General features: G+C 47.0%; 1 protein-coding gene across 1 annotated transcript in view; it reads left to right on the top strand.

The window, feature by feature from the left end:
- Nucleotides 1–16377, top strand: part of LLGL1 (LLGL scribble cell polarity complex component 1) — a 110567-nt gene extending 94190 nt beyond the window's left edge. Inside the window, exon 23 of the mRNA XM_038762517.1 lies at nt 13533–16377. The gene's annotated coding sequence lies outside the window, so the exon portion shown is untranslated. The remainder of the gene's footprint in view (nt 1–13532) is intronic.
- Nucleotides 16378–19408: the final 3031 nt, after the last annotated feature.

The following is a 19408-nucleotide window of genomic DNA, read 5'->3' as shown; positions in this document are numbered from 1 at the left end:
GTCTAAAAAGGGGGAGACAGAGAACAAAACCAAACATACTAACAAAATAAAATAAATAGAATAGATAGGTACAAGTAAAGCAAGCGAGCGTTCAGTACATACCAGAGATCAATAGATAGCCAGCAATAGATAAGCAGTGTGGCATAGGGTTAGAGCACGGGCCTGGGAGTCAGAAGGTTTGCTGCCATTTGTCTGCTGCATGACCTTGGGCCAGTCAAAAAGCCAGTGCATCATCTGACTATTAATATCAGTCAATCAATCATATTTATTGAGCGCTTACTGTGTGCAGAGCACTGTACTAAGCGCTTGGGAAGTATAAGTTGGCAACATATAGAGACAGTCCCTTCAGAACGGTGCGCTCACAGTCTAAAAGGGGGAGACAGAGAACAAAACCAAACATACTAACAAAATAAAATAAATAGAATAGATAGGTACAAGTAAAGCAAGCGAGTGCTCAGTACATACCAGAGATCAATCGGTAACCATCGATAGATATGCTGTATGGCATAGGGTTAGAGCACGGACCTAGGAGTCACAAGGTTTGCTGCCATTTGTCCGCTGCATGACCTTGGTAGAGTCAAAAAGCCAATGCATCATTTGACTATTAATATCAATCAACCAATTGTATTTATTGAGCGCTTACTGTGTGCAGAGCACTATACTAAGCTCTTGGGAAGTACAAGTTGGCAACATGTAGAGACAGTCCCTACCCAACAGTGGGCTCACAGTCTAGAAGGGGGAGACAGAGAACAAAACCAAACATACTAACAAAATAAAATAAATAGAATAGAAATGTACAAGTAAAGCAAGCGAGCGCTCAGTACATACCAGAGATCAATCGATAACCAGCGATAGATAAGCAGTATGGCATAGGGTTAGAGCACGGGCCTGGGAGTCAGAAGGATTGCTGACATTTGCCTGCTGCATGACCTTGGGCCAGTCAAAAAGCCAGTGCATCTTCTGACTATTAATATCAGTCAATCGATCAATCAATCGTATTTATTGAGCGCTTACCGTGTGCAGAGCACTGTACTAAGCGCTTGGGAAGTACAAGTTGGCAACATATAGAGACAGTCCCTACCCAACAGTGCGCTCACAGTCTGAAAGGGGGAGACAGAGAACAAAACCAAACATACTAGCAAAATAAAATAAATAGAATAGATATGTACAAGTAAAGCAAGCGAGCGCTCACTACATACCAGAGATCAATAGATAACCAGCAATAGATAAGCAGTATAGCATAGGGTTAGAGCACGGGCCTGGGAGTCAGAAGGATTGCTGCCATTTGCCTGCTGCATGACCTGGGGCGAGTCAAAAAGCCAATGCATCATTTGACTATTAATATCAATCAATCGATCAATCAATCGTATTTATTGAGCGCTTACCGTGTGCAGAGCACTGTATCAAGCGCTTGGGAAGTACAAGTTGGCAACCTATAGAGATGGTCCCTACCCAGCAGTGGGCTCACAGTCTAGAAGGGGGAGACAGAGAACAAAACCAAACATACTAACAAAATAAAATAAATAGAATAGATATGTACAAGTAAATCAAGTGAGCGCTCAGTACATACCAGAGATCAATCGATAACCATCGATAGATAAGCAGTATGGCATAGGGTTAGAGCACGGGCCTGGGAGTCACAAGGTTTGCTGCCATTTGTCTGCTGCATGACCTTGGGCCAGTCAAAAAGCCAATGCATCATCTATTAATATCAGTCAATCAATCAATCAGTCGTATTTATTGAGCGCTTACCGTGTGCAGAGCACTGTTCCATGCGCTTGGGAAGTACAAGTTGGCAACATATAGAGACAGTCCCTACCCAACAGTGGGCTCACAGTCTAAAAAGCGGGAGACAGAGAACAAAACCAAACATACTAACAAAATAAAATAAATAGAATAGATAGGTACAAGTAAAGCAAGCGAGCGCTCAGTACATACCAGAGATCAATAGATAGCCAGCAATAGATAAGCAGTATGGCATAGGGATAGAGCACGGGCCTGGGAGTCACAAGGTTTGCTGCCATTTGTCAGCTGCATGATCTTGGGTGAGTCAGAAAGCCAATGCATCATCTGACTATTAATATCAATCAATCAATCAATCGTATTGAGCGCTTACTGTGTGCAGAGCACTGTACTAAATGCTTGGGAAGTACAAGTTGGCAACATATAGAGACAGTCCCTACCCAACAGTGGGCTCACAGTCTAAAAGGGGGGAGACAGAGAACAAAACCAAACATACTAACAAAATAAAATAAATAGAATAGATAGGTACAAGTAAAGCAAGCGAGCACTCAGTACATACCAGAGATCAATAGATAGCCAGCAATAGATAAGCAGTGTGGCATAGGGTTAGATCATGGGCCTGGGAGTCACAAGGTTTTCTGCCATTTGTCTGCTGCATGACCTTGGTAGAGTCAAAAAGCCAATGCATCATTTGACTATTAATATCAGTCAATCAATCATATTTATTGAGCGCTTACTGTGTACAGAGCACTGTACTAAGCGCTTGGGAAGTACAAGTTGGCAACATATAGAGACAGTCCCTTCCCAACTGTGGGCTCACAGTCTGAAAGGGGGAGACTGAGAACAAAACCAAACATACTAACAAAATAAAATAAATACAATAGATAGGTACAAGTAAAGCAAGTGAGCGCTCAGTACATACCAGAGATCAATTGATAACCATCGACAGATAAGCTGTATGGCATAGGGTTAGAGCACGGGCCTGGGAGTCACAAGGTTTGCTGCCATTTGTCTGCTGCATGACCTTGGGCCAGTCAAAAAGCCAATGCATCATCTGACTATTATTATCAATCAATCAATCGTATTTATTGAGCGCTTACCATGTGCAGAGCACTGTACCAAGCGCTTGTGAAGTACAAGTTGGCAACATATAGAGACAGTCCCTACCCAACAGTGGGCTCACAGTCTAAAAGGGGGAGACAGAACAAAACTAAGCATATTAACAAAATAAAATAAATAGAATAGATATGTACAAGTAGAGCAAGCGAGTGCTCAGTGCATACCAGAGATCAGTTGGTAACCATCAATAGATAAGCTGTATGGCATAGGGTTAGAGCAGGGGCCTGGGAGTCACAAGGTTTGCTGCCACTTGTCTGCTGCATGACCTTGGGCCAGTCAAAAAGCCAGTGCATCATCTATTATTATCAATCAATCAATCGTATTTATTGAGCGCTTACCATGTGCAGAGCACTGTACCAAGCGCTTGGGAAGTCCAAGTTGGCAACATCTAGAGACGGTCCCTACCGAACAGTGGGCTCACAGTCTAGAAGGGGGAGACAGAGAACAAAACCAAACATACTAACAAAATAAAATAAATAGAATTAGATATGTACAAGTAAAGCAAGGGAACGCTCAGTACATACCAGAGATCAATCGATAACCATCGATAGATAAGCAGTATGGCATAGGGTTAGAGCACGGGCCTGGGAGTCAGAAGGATTGCTGCCATTTGCCTGCTGCATGACCTTGGGCGAGTCAAAAAGCCAATGCATCATCTGACTATTAATATCAATCAATCGATCAATCAATCGTATTTATTGAGCGCTTACCGTGTGCAGAGCACTGTATCAAGCGCTTGGGAAGTACAAGTTGGCAACCTATAGAGATGGTCCCTACCCAACAGTGGGCTCACAGTCTAGAAGGGGGAGACAGAGAACAAAACCAAACATACTAACAAAATAAAATAAATAGAATAGATATGTACAAGTAAAGCAAGCGAGCGCTCAGTACGTACCAGAGATCAATCGATAACCATTGATAGATAAGCAGTATGGCATAGGGTTAGAGCATGGGCCTGTGAGTCACAAGGTTTGCTGCCATTTGTCTGCTGCATGACCTTGGGCCAGTCAAAAAGCCAATGCATCATCTGACTATTAATATCAATCAATCAATCGTATTTATTGAGCGCTTACCATGTGCAGAGCACTGTACCAAGCGCTTGGGAAGTACAAGTTGGCAACATATAGAGAAGGTCTCTACCCAGCAGTGGGCTCACAGTCTAGAAGGGGGAGACAGAGAACAAAACCAAACATACTAACAAAATAAAATAAATAGAATAGAAATGTACAAGTAAAGCAAGCGAGCGCTCAGTACATACCAGAGATCAATCGATAACCAGCGATAGATAAGCAGTATGGCATAGGGTTAGAGCACGGGCCTGGGAGTCAGAAGGATTGCTGCCATTTGCCTGCTGCATGACCTTGGGCCAGTCAAAAAGCCAATGCATCATCTGGCTATTAATATCAATCAATCAATCAATCGTATTTATTGAGCACTAGCCGTGTGCAGAGCACTGTACTAAGCGCTTGGGAAGTACAAGTTGGCAACATATAGAGACAGTCCCTACCCAACAGTGGGCTCACAGTCTAAAAGGGGGAGACAGAGAACAAAACCAAACGTACTAACAAAATAAAATAAATAGAATAGATATGTACAAGTAAAGCAAGCGAGCGCTCAGTGCATACCAGAGATCAGTCGATAACCATCGATAGATAAGCAGTATGGCATAGGGTTAGAGCACAGTCCTGGGAGTCACAAGGTTTGCTGCCATTTGTCTGCTGCATGACCTTGGGCCAGTCAAAAAGCCAGTGCATCATCTGACTATTAATATCAATCAATCATGTTTATTGAGCGCTTACTGTGTGCAGAGCACTGTACTAAGCGCTTGGGAAGTACAAGTTGGCAACATATAGAGACAGTCCCTACCCAACAGTGCGCTCACAGTCAAAAAGGGGGAGACAGAGAACAAAACCAAACATACTAACAAAATAAAATAAATAGAATTAGATATGTACAAGTAAAGCAAGGGAACGCTCAGTACATACCAGAGATCAATCGATAACCATCGATTGATAAGCAGATGGCATAGGGTTAGAGCAGGGGCCTGGGAGTCAGAAGGTTTGCTGCCATTTGTCTGCTGCATGATCTTGGGTGAGTCAAAAAGCCAATGCATCATCTGACTATTAATATCAATCAATCATATTTATTGAGCGCTTACCGTGTGCAGAGCACTGTACCAAGCGCTTGGGAAGTACAAGTTGGCAACCTATAGAGACAGTCCCTACCCAACAGTGGGCTCACAGTCTAAAAGGGGGAGACAGAGAACAAAACCAAACATACTAACAAAATAAAATAAATAGAATAGATATGTACAAGTAAAGCAGGAGAGTGCTCAGTACATACCAGAGATCAATCGATAACCATCGATAGATAAGCAGTATGGCATAGGGTTAGAGCACGGGCCTGGGAGTCACAAGGTTTGCTGCCATTTGTCTGCTGCATGACCTTGGGCGAGTCAAAAAGCCAATGCATCATCTGACTATTAATATCAATCAATCGTATTTATTGAGCGCTTACTGTGTGCAGAGCACTGTACTAAGCGCTTGGGAAGTACAAGTATAAGTTGGCAACATATAGAGACAGTCCCCACCCAACAGTGGGCTCACAGTCTAAAAGGGGGAGACAGAAAACAAAACCAAACATACTAGCAAAATAAAATAAATAGAATAGATATGTACAAGTAAAGCAAGCGAGCGCTCAGTACATACCAGAGATCAATCGATAACCATCGATAGATAAGCAGATGGCATAGGGTTAGAGCAGGGGCCCGGGAGTCACAAGGTTTGCTGCCATTTGTCTGCTGCATGACCTTGGGCCAGTCAAAAAGCCAGTGCATAATCTGACTATTGATATTAATCAATCAATCCAAACATACTAACAAAATAAAATAAATAGAATAGGTATGTACAAGTAAAGCAAGCGAGTGCTCAGTACATACCAGAGATCAATCGATAACCATCGATAGATAAGCAGTATGGCATAGGGTTAGAGCACGGGCCTGGGAGTCACAAGGTTTGCTGCCATTTGTCTGCTGCATGACCTTGGGCCAGACAAAAAGCCAATGCATCATCTGACTATTAATATCAATCAATCAATCAATTGTATTTATTGAGCGCTTACCGTGTGCAGAGCACTGTACAAAGCACTTGGGAAGTCCAAGTTGGCAACATATAGAGACCAGTCCCTACCCAACAGTGGGCTCACAGTCTAAAAGGGGGAGACCAAGAACAAAACCAAACATACTAACAAAATAAAATAAATGGAATAGATATGTACAAGTAAAGCAAGCGAGCACTCAGTACATACCAGAGATCAATAGATAGCCATTGATAGATAAGCAGTATGGCATAGGGTTAGAGCACAGTCCTGGGAGTCACAAGGTTTGCTGCCATTTGTCTGCTGCATGACCTTGGGCGAGTCAAAAAGCCAATGCATCATCTGACTATTAATATCAATCAATCGTATTTATTGAGCGCTTACTGTGTGCAGAGCACTGTACCAAGCGCTTGGGAAGTACAAGTTGGCGACACATAGAGACAGTCCCTACCCAACAGTGGGCTCACAGTCTAAAAGGGGGAGACAGAGAACAAAACCAAACATACTAACAAAATAAAATAAATAGAATAGGTATGTACAAGTAAAGCAAGCGAGCGCTCAGTACATACCAGGGATCAATCGATGACCATCGATAGATAAGCAGTATGGCATAGGGTTAGAGCACGGGCCTGGGAGTCACAAGGTTTGCTGCCATTTGTCTGCTGCATGACCTTGGGCCAGTCAAAAAGCCAATGCATCATCTGGCTATTAATATCAATCAATCAAGCATATTTATTGAGCACTAACTGTGTGCAGAGCACTGTACTAAGCGCTTGGGAAGTACAAGTTGGCAACATATAGAGACAGTCCCTACCCAACAGTGGGTTCTCAGTCTAAAAGGGGGAGACAGAGAACAAAACCAAACATACTAACAAAATAAAATAAATAGAATAGATATGTACAAGTAAAGCAAGCGAGCGCTCAGTGCATACCAGAGATCAATCGATAACCATCGATAGATACTCTATTAATTTATTTATTTTACTTGTACATATCTAACCTATTTATTTTATTTTGTTAGTATGTTTGGTTTTGTTCTCTGTCTCCCCCTTTTAGACTGTGAGCCCACTGTTGGGTAGGGACTGTATATGTTGCCAATTTGTACTTCCCAAGCGCTTAGTACAGTGCTCTGCACATAGTAAGTGCTCAATAAATACGATTGATGATGATGATATGTATATATGTTTGTACATATTTATTACTCTATTTATTTTACTTGTACATATCTATTCTATTTATTTTATTTTGTTGGTATGTTTGGTTTTGTTCTCCGTCTCCCCCTTTTAGACTGTGAGCCCACTGTTGGGTAGGGACTGTCTCTGTATGTTGCCAATTTGTACTTCCCAAGCGCTTAGTACAGTGCTCTGCACATAGTAAGCGCTCAATAAATACGATTGATGATGATGATGATGACCAGACCGATTATATGTATATATGTACTTGTACTTCAATTTGTACTTCCCAAGCGCTTAGTACAGTGCTCTGCACACAGTAAGCGCTCAATAAATACGATTGATGATGATGATGATGATAAGCAGTATGGCATAGGGTTAGAGCACGGGCCTGGGAGTCACAAGGTTTGCTGCCATTTGTCTGCTGCATGACCTAGGGCCAGTCAAAAAGCCAATGCATCATCTGACTATTAATATCAATCAATCAATCGTATTTATTTAGCGCTTACCGTGTGCAGAGCATTGTACCAAGCGCTTGGGAAGTACAAGTAGGCAACATATAGAGAAGGCCTCTACCCAACAGTGGGCTCACAGTCTGGAAGGGGGAGACAGAGAACAAAACCAAACATACTAACAAAATAAAATAAATAGAATAGATATGTACAAGTAAAGCAAGCGAGCGCTCAGTACATACCAGAGATCAATAGATAGCCAGTGATAGATAAGCAGTATGGCATAAGGTTAGAGCACGGGCCTGGGAGTCAGAAGGTTTGCTGCCATTTGTCCGCTGCATGACCTTGGGCCAGTCAAAAAGCCAATGCATCATCTGACTATTAATATCAATCAATCAATCATATTTATTGAGTGCTTACTGTGTGCAGAGCACTGTACTAAGCGCTTGGGAAGTACAAGTTGGCAACATATAGAGATGGTCCCTACCCAACAGTGGGCTCACAGTCTAGAAGGGGGAGACAGAGAACAAAACCAAACATACTAACAAAATAAAATAAATAGAATAGATATGTACAAGTAAAGCAAGCGAGCGCTCAGTACGTACCAGAGATCAATCTATAACCATTGATAGATAAGCAGTATGGCATAGGGTTAGAGCACGGGCCTGGGATTCAGAAGGTTTGCTGCCATTTGTCTGCTGCATGACCTTGGGCCAGTCAAAAAGCCAATGCATCATCTGACTATTAATATCAATCAATCATATTTATTGAGCACTTATCATTTGCAGAGCACTGTACCAAGCGCTTGGGAAGTACAAATTGGCAACATCTAGAGACGGTCCCTACCCAACAGTGGGCTCACAGTCTAAAAGGGGGAGACCAAGAACAAAACCAAACATACTAACAAAATAAAATAAATAGAATAGATATGTACAAGTAAAGCAAGCGAGCGCTCAGTACATACCAGAAATCAATCGATAACCATTGACAGATAAGCAGTATGGCATAGGGTTAGAGCATGGGCCTGGAAGTCAGAAGGTTTGCTGCCATTTGTCTGCTGCCTGACCTTGGGCCAGTCAAAAAGCCAGTGCATCATCTGACTATTAATATCAGTCAATCAATCAGTCGTATTTATTGAGCGCTTACTGTGTGCAGAGCACTGTACCAAGCGCTTGGGAAGTACAAGTTGGCAACACATAGAGACAGTCCCTACCCAACAGTGGGCTCACAGTCTAAAAGGGGGAGACCAAGAACAAAACCAAACATACTAACAAAATAAAATAAATAGAATAGATAGGTACAAGTAAAGCAAGCGAGCGCTCAGTACATACCAGAGATCAATAGATAGCCAGCAATAGATAAGCAGTGTGGCATAGGGTTAGAGCATGGGCCTGGGAGTCAGAAGGTTTGCTGCCCTTTGCTGCATGACTTTGGGCCAGTCAAAAAGCCAATGCATCATATGACTATTAATATCAGTCAATCAATCGTATTTATTGAGCACTTACCATGTGCAGAGTATTGTACCAAGCGCTTGGGAAGTACAAGTTTGCAACATATAGAGACAGTCCCTACCCAACACTGCGCTCACAGTCTAGAAGGGGGAGACAGAGAACAAAACCAAACATACTAACAAAATAAAATAAATAGAATAGATAGGTACAAGTAAAGCAAGTGAGCGCTCAGTACATACCAGAAATCAATCGATAACCATTGACAGATAAGCAGTATGGCATAGGGTTAGAGCATGGGCCTGGAAGTCAGAAGGTTTGCTGCCATTTGCTGCATGACCTTGGGCCAGTCAAAAAGCCAGTGTATCATCTGACTATTAATGTCAATCAATCAATCAGTCGTATTTATTGAGCGCTAGCCGTGTGCAGAGCACTGTACTAAGCGCTTGGGAAGTACAAGTTGGCAACATATAGGGACAGTCCCTACCCAACAGTGGGCTCACAGTCTAAAAGGGGGAGACAGAGAACAAAACCAAACATACTAGCAAAATAAAATAAATAGAATAGATATGTACAAGTAAAGCAAGCGAGCACTCAGTAAATACCAGAGATCAATCGATAGCCATCGATAGATAAGCAGATATGGCATAGGGTTAGAGCACGGGCCTGGGAGTCACAAGGTTTGCTGCCGTTTGTCTGCTGTATAACCTTAGGCCAGTCAAAAAGCCAACGCATCATCTGACTATTAATATCAATCAATCAATCAGTCGTATTTATTGAGCACTTACTGTGTGCAGAGCACTGTACTAAGCGCTTGGGAAGTACAAGTTGACAACATATAGAGACAGTCCCTACCCAACAGTGGGCTCACAGTCTAAAAGGGGGAGACAGAGAACAAAACCAAACATATTAACAAAATAAAATAGAATAGATATGTACAAGTAAAGCAAGCGAGCGCTCAGTACATACCAGAGATCAATTGATAACCATCGATAGATAAGCAGTATGGCAAAGGGTTAGAGCACGGGCCTGGGAGTCACAAGGTTTGCTGCCATTTGTCTGCTGCATGACCTTGGGCCAGTCAAAAAGCCAAGGCATCATCTGACTACTAATATCAATCAATCAATCAATCATATTTATTGAGCGCTTACTGTGTGCAGAGCACTGTACCAAGCGCTTGGGAAGTACAAGTTGGCAACCTATAGAGACAGTCCCTACCCAACAGTGGGCTCACAGTCTAAAAGGGGGAGACAGAGAACAAAACCAAACATACTAACAAAATAAAATAAATAGAATAGATATGTACAAGTAAAGCAGGAGAGTGTTCAGTACATACCAGAGATCAATCGATAACCATCGATAGATAAGCAGTATGGCATAGGGTTAGAGCACGGGCCTGGGAGTCACAAGGTTTGCTGCCATTTGTCTGCTGCATGACCTTGGGCGAGTCAAAAAGCCAACGCATCATCTGACTATTAATATCAATCAATCAATCAATCGTATTTATTGAGCGCTTACTGTGTGCAGAGCAGTGTACCAAGCGCTTGGGAAGTCCAAGTTGGCAGCATCTAGAGACGGTCCCTACCCAACAGTGGGCTCACAGTCTAGAAAGGGGAGACAGAGAACAAAACCAAACATATTAACAAAATAAATAGAATAGATATGTACAAGTTAAATAGGGCTCACAGTCTTGAAGCGGGAGACAGACAACAAAACAAAACATATTAACAAAATAAAATGAATAGAATAAATATGTACTGTAAATATGTACAGTCTTCTAGACTGTGAGCCCACTGTTGGGTAGGGACCGTCTCTAGATGTTGCCGACTTGTGCTTCCCAAGCGCTTAGTACAGTGCTCTGCACTCAGTAAGCACTCAATAAATACAATTGAGTGAATGAGTATGTACAAATAGGGTAATAAATACATACAAACATGTACATATATACAGGTGCTGTGGGGAGGGGAAGGAGGTAAGGTGGGGTAGATGGGAAGGGGGAGGAGGGGGAGAGGAAGGAGGGGGCTGAGTGTGGGAAGGCCTCCTGGAGGAGGTGAGCTCTCAGTAGGGCTTTGAAGGGAGGAAGAGAGCGAGCTTGGCGGATGAGCGGAGGGAGGGCATTCCAGGCTCGGGGGAGGACGTGGGCCAGGGGTCGATGGTGGGACGGGCGAGAATGAGGCTCTGTGAGGAGATTAGCGGTAGAGGAGCTGAGGGTGCAGGCTGGGCTGTAGAAGGAGAGAAGGGAGGTGAGGTAGGAGGGGGCGAGGTGATGGACAGCCTTGAAGCCAAGGGTGAGGAGTTTCTGCCTGTTAATCCCCATTTTATATCTGTGACATTGAGAAATTAAGGGATTTGCCCGAGGTCACACAGCAGACCAAGTGGTGGAGTTGGGATCAGAACCCAGGTCCTCCTGACTCCCGGTCCGTGCTCTCTCTGTACTTGGCCACACTGTATCGGGGTTAATCCCTGATATCCCTCGCTGTCTGGAACCATACGGGCTGCTGAAAGTACACTGAAAGAGAAGCCCAGACTCTCTCCATCCCTCCTCTGAAGCCTGAAACTTGAAGGGTGCTTTTTGGCTTGGAGTCAGGCCGCCTTTTTTTCTTCCTCATAGTATTAACAGCAAAGCCCCGCTGCCCCGAGCGAGGGTTTGTGGTAACAGAGCTGTCTCCCTTCCCCAGGCCGCTACTAGATGGCCAGGGTGAGAAGATGAACAGTTTTGGAAGTGATGAGTTGTGTCCCAGGGCAAGACACAATTAGAAGCAGCGAGGCCTAGTGGATGGACCTCAGGCCTGGGAGTCAGAAGGACCTGGGTTCTAATTCTTCCTCTGCCACTTGTCTGCTGTGCGACCTTGGGCGAGTCAGTTAACTTCTCTGGGCCTTGTCTGTAAAATGGGGATTGGCTGTGAGCCCCATGTGGGACATGGACTGTGTCCAATCTTATTTGTGTCTACCCCAGTGCTTGGCACATAGTAAGCGCTTAACAAATACCATTTAAAAAAAGGAACATAGAAGCAGGTTGACCTTAATGGAAAGACCCTGGGCCTTGGAGTCAGAGGACCTGGGTTTTAATCCCAGCTCCACTACTTGCTTGCTGTGTGACCTTGGGCAAGTTACTTAACTTATCTGTGCTTCTTCAACTGCAAAATAGGGATTCAAGACCTGTTCTTCCTCCTATGTAAACTGCAAGCCCGCCCTCATTAACGTATATCTTCACCAGTGCTTAGAACAATGCTTAACGTGTAGAAAAGCAGCATGGCCTAGTAGGTAGAGCAAGGGCCTGGGAGCCAGAAGGCTGTGTGTTCTAATCCCGGCTCTGCCACTTGTCTGTTGTGTGACCTTGGGCAAGTCACTTAACTTATCTGATGATGATGATGGCATTTATGAAGCATTTACTATGTGCAAAGCACTGGGGAGGTTACAGGGTGATCGGGTTGTCCCACGGGGGGCTCACAGTCTTAATCCCCATTTTACAGATGAGGTAACTGAGGCACAGAGAAGCTAAGTGACTTGCCCAGAGTCACACAGCAGAGAATTGGCAGAGCAGGGATTTGAACCCATGACCTCTGACTCCAAAGCCCATGCTCTTTCCACTGAGCCACGCCTGGGCCTCAGTTCCCTCATCTGTAAAATGGGGATTAAGACTGTGAGCCCTATGTGGGTCCAAACTGATTATTTTGTATCTACCCCAGCGTTTAGAACAGTGCCTGATGCATAGTAAGCACTTAACAAATACCACAAGTGTTATCATTATTATAATTATCTTGTGTCCATCCCAGCATATAGCACAGTGCTTGGTACAGAGTAATCAATCAATCAATCGTATTTATTGAGTGCTTACTGTGTGCAGAGCACTGTACTAAGCACTTGGGAAGTACAAGCTGGCAACATATAGAGATGGTCCCTACACAACAGTGGGCTCACAGTCTAGAAGGGGGAGACAGAGAACAAAACCAAACATATTAACAAAATAAAATAAATAGAATAGATATGTACAAGTGAAATAGATAAAGTAATAAATATGTACAAACATATATACATATATACAGGTGCTGTGGGGAAGGGAAGGAGGTAAGACGGGGGGGATGGAGAGGGGAACGAGGGGGAGAGGAAGAAGGGGGCTCAGTCTGGGAAGGCCTCCTGGAGGAGGTGAGCTCTCAGTAGGGCCTTGAAGGGAGGAAGAGAGCTCATGCCACCACTCTCAATTTCTGTGGATATCCCCTTGTCTTGGTACTGTGGAATTTGGTAAACAACAATTCTTTGTTTGGCCTGTCTGTCACCCCGTGTTCAGGGTGCCCGAGCCCCTGGCGGGTGAGTCATCCCCAACACGTGGACCAGCAATGTGGCTTCCAGGGAGGGGAGGACTGGTGGTGGCTGAGAGAACCATAAACCTTAATCTCTTTTTCTGCAGCCCCTAACTTCACCCTAAACGGCTGGCCCCACTTCCTTCCCTCCTTCCCTGGGTGTCCTCCCCCGTGCTGACGTATTCCGTCTTTCTCCCGCAGGGAGGACGACTTCTGGATTGCTCTCTTGGGGCTTGGATTCCAGGGACCCAAGCCTGGCCTGGGACCACGTTGGGACCGGAACTGCCACTCGACTTCGTGGCCCCTCCCCCTGTTCCCCAAAACCTACGTAACTTTAGACTCGCACCTTCTAACCCCAGTACTGGAAGCTTCCCCCCCGCACCCACCGCCGTCCGTCCGTCCACCCAAGCTGGGCCCTGCATCCCTCCTGCACAACACTAAAAACTCTTTAACGTTAGAGCCGGGGGGCAGGATGGGGGCGGGAGGGTCTGGTGGCCCCTCAGACCCAGGAGAGGTTTGGAGTCAATCAATGGTATTTTGATTTTGATTGGATCTCTGCAGGCTGTCCCCTTCCCTGTCTCTCCCCACCTCCCTCCTCCCACCCCACCCTATTTCCCGTGGCCAAGTGCCACCATTTCTTCGTAGCAGTCACGTCTCGCGTGCGTGGGACTATTTGTTTACACATTGAACTGTTGCCCGTCAGGGGAGCCTCCTTCCCCCCCCTCCCCTGCCGGCCTCCCATCTTGTCCCCTCGGGTCCAGCGTCCCGGGAAGGGGGAGGTGGAGGAGCCGGCTGTGGTCTCTACCGGCTGCTGACAGATCCGCTCCCTCCCTAACTGTCCCAGTCGGGGCTGGGCAAGACACCCCAGGGCTGGTGTCAGCTGGCCAGAAAGGTGACCTGCTCTTTCTTCCTGCTTGTTTTTGAAATGTCTCCTTGGTAACCTTCCCACTCCACCCCACCCCCCAGCCCCCGAAGCAGAGAAAAAGGCGGATGGAAATTGGGACCCCGGAGGGGTGACCCGAAGGGTAAATCCTTGGTAAGTTTCCCGTGGGCTCCTGGTGGGCGTACTCTGAGCCCCAGCCGGATGCAGCTCTTACCTTTGAGGAGACAATGTCCAGCTAAACTCAGTTTTGGGCCTTTCTCATCCCCACAGCCTTTCCCCTTTAGCCCAGGCCTCCTTCCAGCCTGGGACCCAGGTCCTGGCTCCTCCTCCCTCCCAGCAGGAGCACCATTGTCCGTTGTCTCTGCACAAAGGAGAGGAGGATGGAGCCTGGAGTCTGTTTCCTGTTATGTGGGAGTCTCCGGTTCCAGTCCTCTCAGCTTTCTGAGAGAGCAAATCCAAGCTGCCAGCTTTTGATGCTCAAATCCTCTCCCTTTCCCTGGCGCCTGTTCAGGCACCAATTTTTCCCGTGTAGACTCCAGCCTCGGATCGGCCCCTGGTGTGTGTGGCGCTGCCCTGGAAAGGCCTTGGTCAGGGGCTGACCAGACAGAGCGGAGGGCCAAATGGATCTGGCTGGGAACACAGGGGCTCCCGTTCGGGGGTCGGCCCCGACGCTGGGCCCAGCCCTGAGCCGCACAAAACCTGTGAGATTCTGCTTTTTCTTTCTGTGCCCTTGGTGGGTGGCCCCAGTTGGCCAGCTGGCCGTTGCCGGCTGGCCCAAGCTGACCTCCCCCACTCCTCTGGATAGCGGTCGGATGTTTTCTACCAGGCAAGGGAGGTAGGAGAGGGGCCAGGAGCTGTGCTCGCTGGGAGCCGGGGCGGGAGGGGACTTGAAGGGGAGCTGGGACTCTAAGAACTTGGATAAAGTTTCAACTCTGCTGCTGGGCTCTATTTGAGCAGCTCTCGCTGGGGAGGAAGGGAGGCGGGGGCGGGCTGGAGCTGAACTCGATCCCGGGGACAAAATGGAGCCAGGCAGTTTCCTGGTGCCTGTGTCCTCTCTGGGCTCGGGTTCCCAGGGGCCTGGGCGTGGCAAAATGGGCACTAACCAGTGGCCATTCTGACCTGTGACCCCAACTCTGAGGCAGGAGGGAACTCTTCATTTGGCCTGGGGGACTCAGTTGGCTAAGGGCCCCCAGGCTGAGGATTGAGGCGGGAAAAACTGGTCCCGACTGGTCGGTCCTGGGCTCTGCTGAGCCTGGCGAAGTGGGCTAGAAATCACCTCAGCGGTGGCAGGGCAGGACAGAACCTCCACCTGTCCCCCTCTTCATTGTCTGATTTGTAATGGCTCCACGCTGGCAGTGTTTTCCTGGCACACGGGGCCATGTACCTGTTTTATAGGTCCAAACTGTGACCCCTGCCCATCGCGAGTTGGGAGAAGCCGGCTGGCGCGGGGGTCCCTAGGATCGGTGGTCTGTGGGCTTGGTTTTGGGAAGAAGGGGCGTATGACTGTCGGCCTGCTCCTCCATCCCGTTCCCCCTTCCCTGAAGCCCTTACAGGGAGCAGCAGGGCCCGGGTTTGCGCTCCTGATCTGTGCCAAGCAGCGCGGCATGGGATGCCACCTTGAGCAGGGGGAGGACTTGGAGGTTGGAAACATCTGGGGCCAATATTTCCTTTCCCGGGAAGGAGCTTGATGCAGAGACTGGATTATTGAGCCAAATGTGGGTGTGGGGCAGGTCCGTGGTGCTGGGCTGGCCAAACTCTCCAAACGAGAACGCTTTCCTTCTATTTGTGAATAGTATTTTTTTATGCCCGAGTTTCTCGAATGAACTTTGGAACAAAAATAAGCGAAATGATTTCTAAAGCTATTTTGGTACTTGCTCCTAGGTGGTTCCTTCCGCCCATGCGTGGGTGAGTGTAGGTGTGGTTGGAGTGTGCGTGTGTGTATGTGTGTGCACGCGTGTGCGTGGTGGCCGGGAGGAAGCAGACACGGCCCTATGGGTTCTTACAGGTGATCCCTGTTGCGGGGTGGGGGTGGGAGGGGAGGATCAGGTTATTTTCCCTGGTAGAATGTATTATGAATTTTGTCTTTGTTAAAGATGAATTAGCATCATTTAGTTATTAAAAATACTGGTTTTTAATATTGAAAATAAAGCATTTAATATCTTAGGGGGCCCACACTGTGACTTTCTCAGACTGTTGGTTAGTTTGAGGGTATTGGACCATTCTGGGGCATTGGAGCAGCCTCCCTGCTCTGGACCACAGCGTGTAACGAAACCACCCCCTGTCCCTCTCCCGCCCTGGTCACTGCTGCCACCAATGCGATCGACCAGGCTGGGAGTCCTGAGTTGGTTCCTTACTTCGCCTCTTGTCTGAAGCCAAGCCCACCCCCATGCCACAAGCCAGATCAGTTCATTCAGTGGCTACCCACACCTTCTGTGTCCATGGCAGCATTCTAGGCAACTTTGGAGAACGGTGGTGAAGCATCCCATCCCAGGGAAGCAGCACGGTCTACTGGCAGAGCTCGAGCTTGAGAGTCAGAGGATGTGGGTTCTAATTGGGATTATGCCATTTGTCTACTGTGTGCCCTTGGGCAAGTCAATTTCTCTGTGCCTGTTTTCTCATCTGTCAAATGGGGATTAAGACTGTGAGCTCCATGTAGCATAGGGCCTGTGTCCAATCTGATTACCTTGTCTCTACCCCAGTGCTTAGAACAGTGCTTTGCACATAATAAGCACTTAAATACCGTAATTATCATCGTCATCCGTGGGCAAACATCATTTGAACCGGAGCCCCAGAAAAGATAGGCTTGTGACCTCTTACCTTCCGCTTGCTCTTCCTTTGACCTCTTTCTTTTCGTCCCCCTCTTAAGTTGGCTTCTCTGCCTAGGTGAGAGGAGCCCTGCCCGTCTTCCTGCTGCAAATTTTTCTTCTGACCAGGCTTGTTGAGTGTTGGGAGGGTTGCACAGTTGCCCCAGCCCAAGTCACGCTGAACTTGGAAGTTTGGGGGCCTGCTGGGAACCCGGCACTGGAGTAGGGAGGCAAAAGAGGGGCCCTTTTCCCTCCCTTACTGCTGCCAGATGCACACAGGGATCTACCCCATTAGCCCATCAGGCCCCTGCATTAATTGGAATGCCACTGCTGGTACAGGGAGACTGATACGCCTTTTCTTTTTGTTACACCCCTTCCTCTCTTTCCCTGCCTCCCCACCTCCAGAGTATCTGCTTGCCCAAGGGTTAGAATTTAAGTCAGAGCTGTCCCTTGTAGAAGCAGGTTGAGGCAGGCAAGGGACAGGGGGACCTTGCAAACCACTTAAAAGTTCCAGAGTGACCAGGGTCCAGTCTGCTCCCAAGCAGTGTGGGGCATCGGGTGAGCGATGTTGGTGTAAATTCAAGCACGAGAGACGGTAAACTGGGTCAGAGGAAACGAGGTGGTGCAGTGGTGAGGTAGAAGTAGCTTGGCACCTGGCTTTTCATCTTTCTCCCAGAGCATTTATTCATTGTTGTATTTATTGAGTGCTTATTGTGTGCAGAGCACTGTACTAAGCGCTTGGAAAGTACAGTTCGCCTCAGGTGGAGGGGGCAGTTGCACAGGGAAGCAGCATGGCTTAGTGGAGAGCGCGTGGGCCTGGGAGACAGATGGACCTGGGTTCTAATCCCAGCTCTGTCACTTTGCTGTGTGACTTTGGGCAAATCATTTCACTTCTCTGGGCCTCAGTTACCTCATCTGTAAAATGGGAGTTAATATTGTGCATCCCATGCGGGGCAGGGATTGTATCCAATCTGACTAGACTATCTACCCCAGTGCTTAGAACAGTGCTTGTCACAGAGTAAGTGCTCAACAAATACCATTATTGCTGTTATGAGTAGGGGGCCTCTCACCCTTGGGACAGTGGCCCTGCAGCCCCCTACCCCTGCATATTTTTTTTAATGGTACTTGTTAGCACTTACTATGTGTCAAGCACTGTTCATTCAATCACATTTATTGAGCGCTTACTGTGTGCAGAGCACTGTAGTAAGCACTTGGGAAGTACAAGTTGGCAACATACAGAGACGGTCCCTAGCCAACACTACTCACTGTTCCACGTGCTGGTAACCAGGTTGTACACCATTCCTGTCTCATGGGGCTCACAGTCTATGTGGGAGGGAGTTGGATTTAATCCCCATTTTACAGATGGGAGAACTGAGGCACCGCAAAGTGAAGTGACTTGTCCAAGGTCACCCAGCACACCCGTGATGTGGTGCACTTACCTCCTCCACGACCCCTAGGGGCTCAAAGTTCCCCTGGAGGGCTTAGGAGCGGAGTATGTGTGCAGTGGTTTGGGAGGAAGAAGAGGGTGGGAAACCACCCCCGTAACTTCACCCAGCCTGCAAATCCTTGACCACAGTCCTCCACCACGCATGGCAGAAAGGCCTTGGTGCTTTAATAATAATGATGGTATTTGTTAAGCGCTTACTATGTGCCAAGCACTGTTCTTAGCACTGGGGTAGATAGTCTAGTCAGATTGGATACAATCCCTGCCCTGCATGGCATGCACAGTCTTAATTCCCATTTTACAGATGAGGTAATTGAGGCCCACAGAAGTGAAATGACTTGCCCAAGGTCACACAGCTGACAAGTGGCAGAGCTGGGATTAGAATCCACAACCTCTGACTCCCAAGTCTGGGCTCTTTCCACTAAGCCATGCTGCTTCTCTCTTTAAGGCAGAGGGAGAAGGTGGGGAAGGAGAAGCACCTGGCATGGGGTGGGATTAGCCTAGTTGATGTGCAGGAGAAATGGCCCCCACCCCTTGCCAGCTCTAGGCAGGCCCAGAACAGTTGTGGCCAAGGATACCATACCAGGGTAGGTAAGGGCTGTTTAGTCCCTTGGTGTCCTGCAGCAGCAGCTGGTCCAGTAATAATAATAATTAATAATTTTGGTATTTGTTAAGCGCTTACTATGTGCAAAGTACTGTTCTAAGCACTGGGGGGGATACAAGGTGATCAGGTTGTCCCACGTGGGGCTCACAGTCTTAATCCCCATTCTACAGATGAGGGAACGAGAAGTTAAGTGACTTGCCCAAAGTCACACCGCTAATTGGCAGAGTTGGGATTTGAACCCATGACCTCTGACTCCAAAGCCCGGGCTCTTTCCACTGAGCCACTGACGGGCGGACAGTACACCTAGGCATATGTGTGTACAAACACTCTCTCTCTCTCTCT

This window comes from Tachyglossus aculeatus, chromosome 21 (genome assembly GCF_015852505.1).
Source record: "Tachyglossus aculeatus isolate mTacAcu1 chromosome 21, mTacAcu1.pri, whole genome shotgun sequence".
In the NCBI taxonomy this organism is placed as follows: Eukaryota; Metazoa; Chordata; class Mammalia; order Monotremata; family Tachyglossidae; genus Tachyglossus; species Tachyglossus aculeatus.
This window is presented reverse-complemented; position numbering and strand designations above follow the sequence as displayed.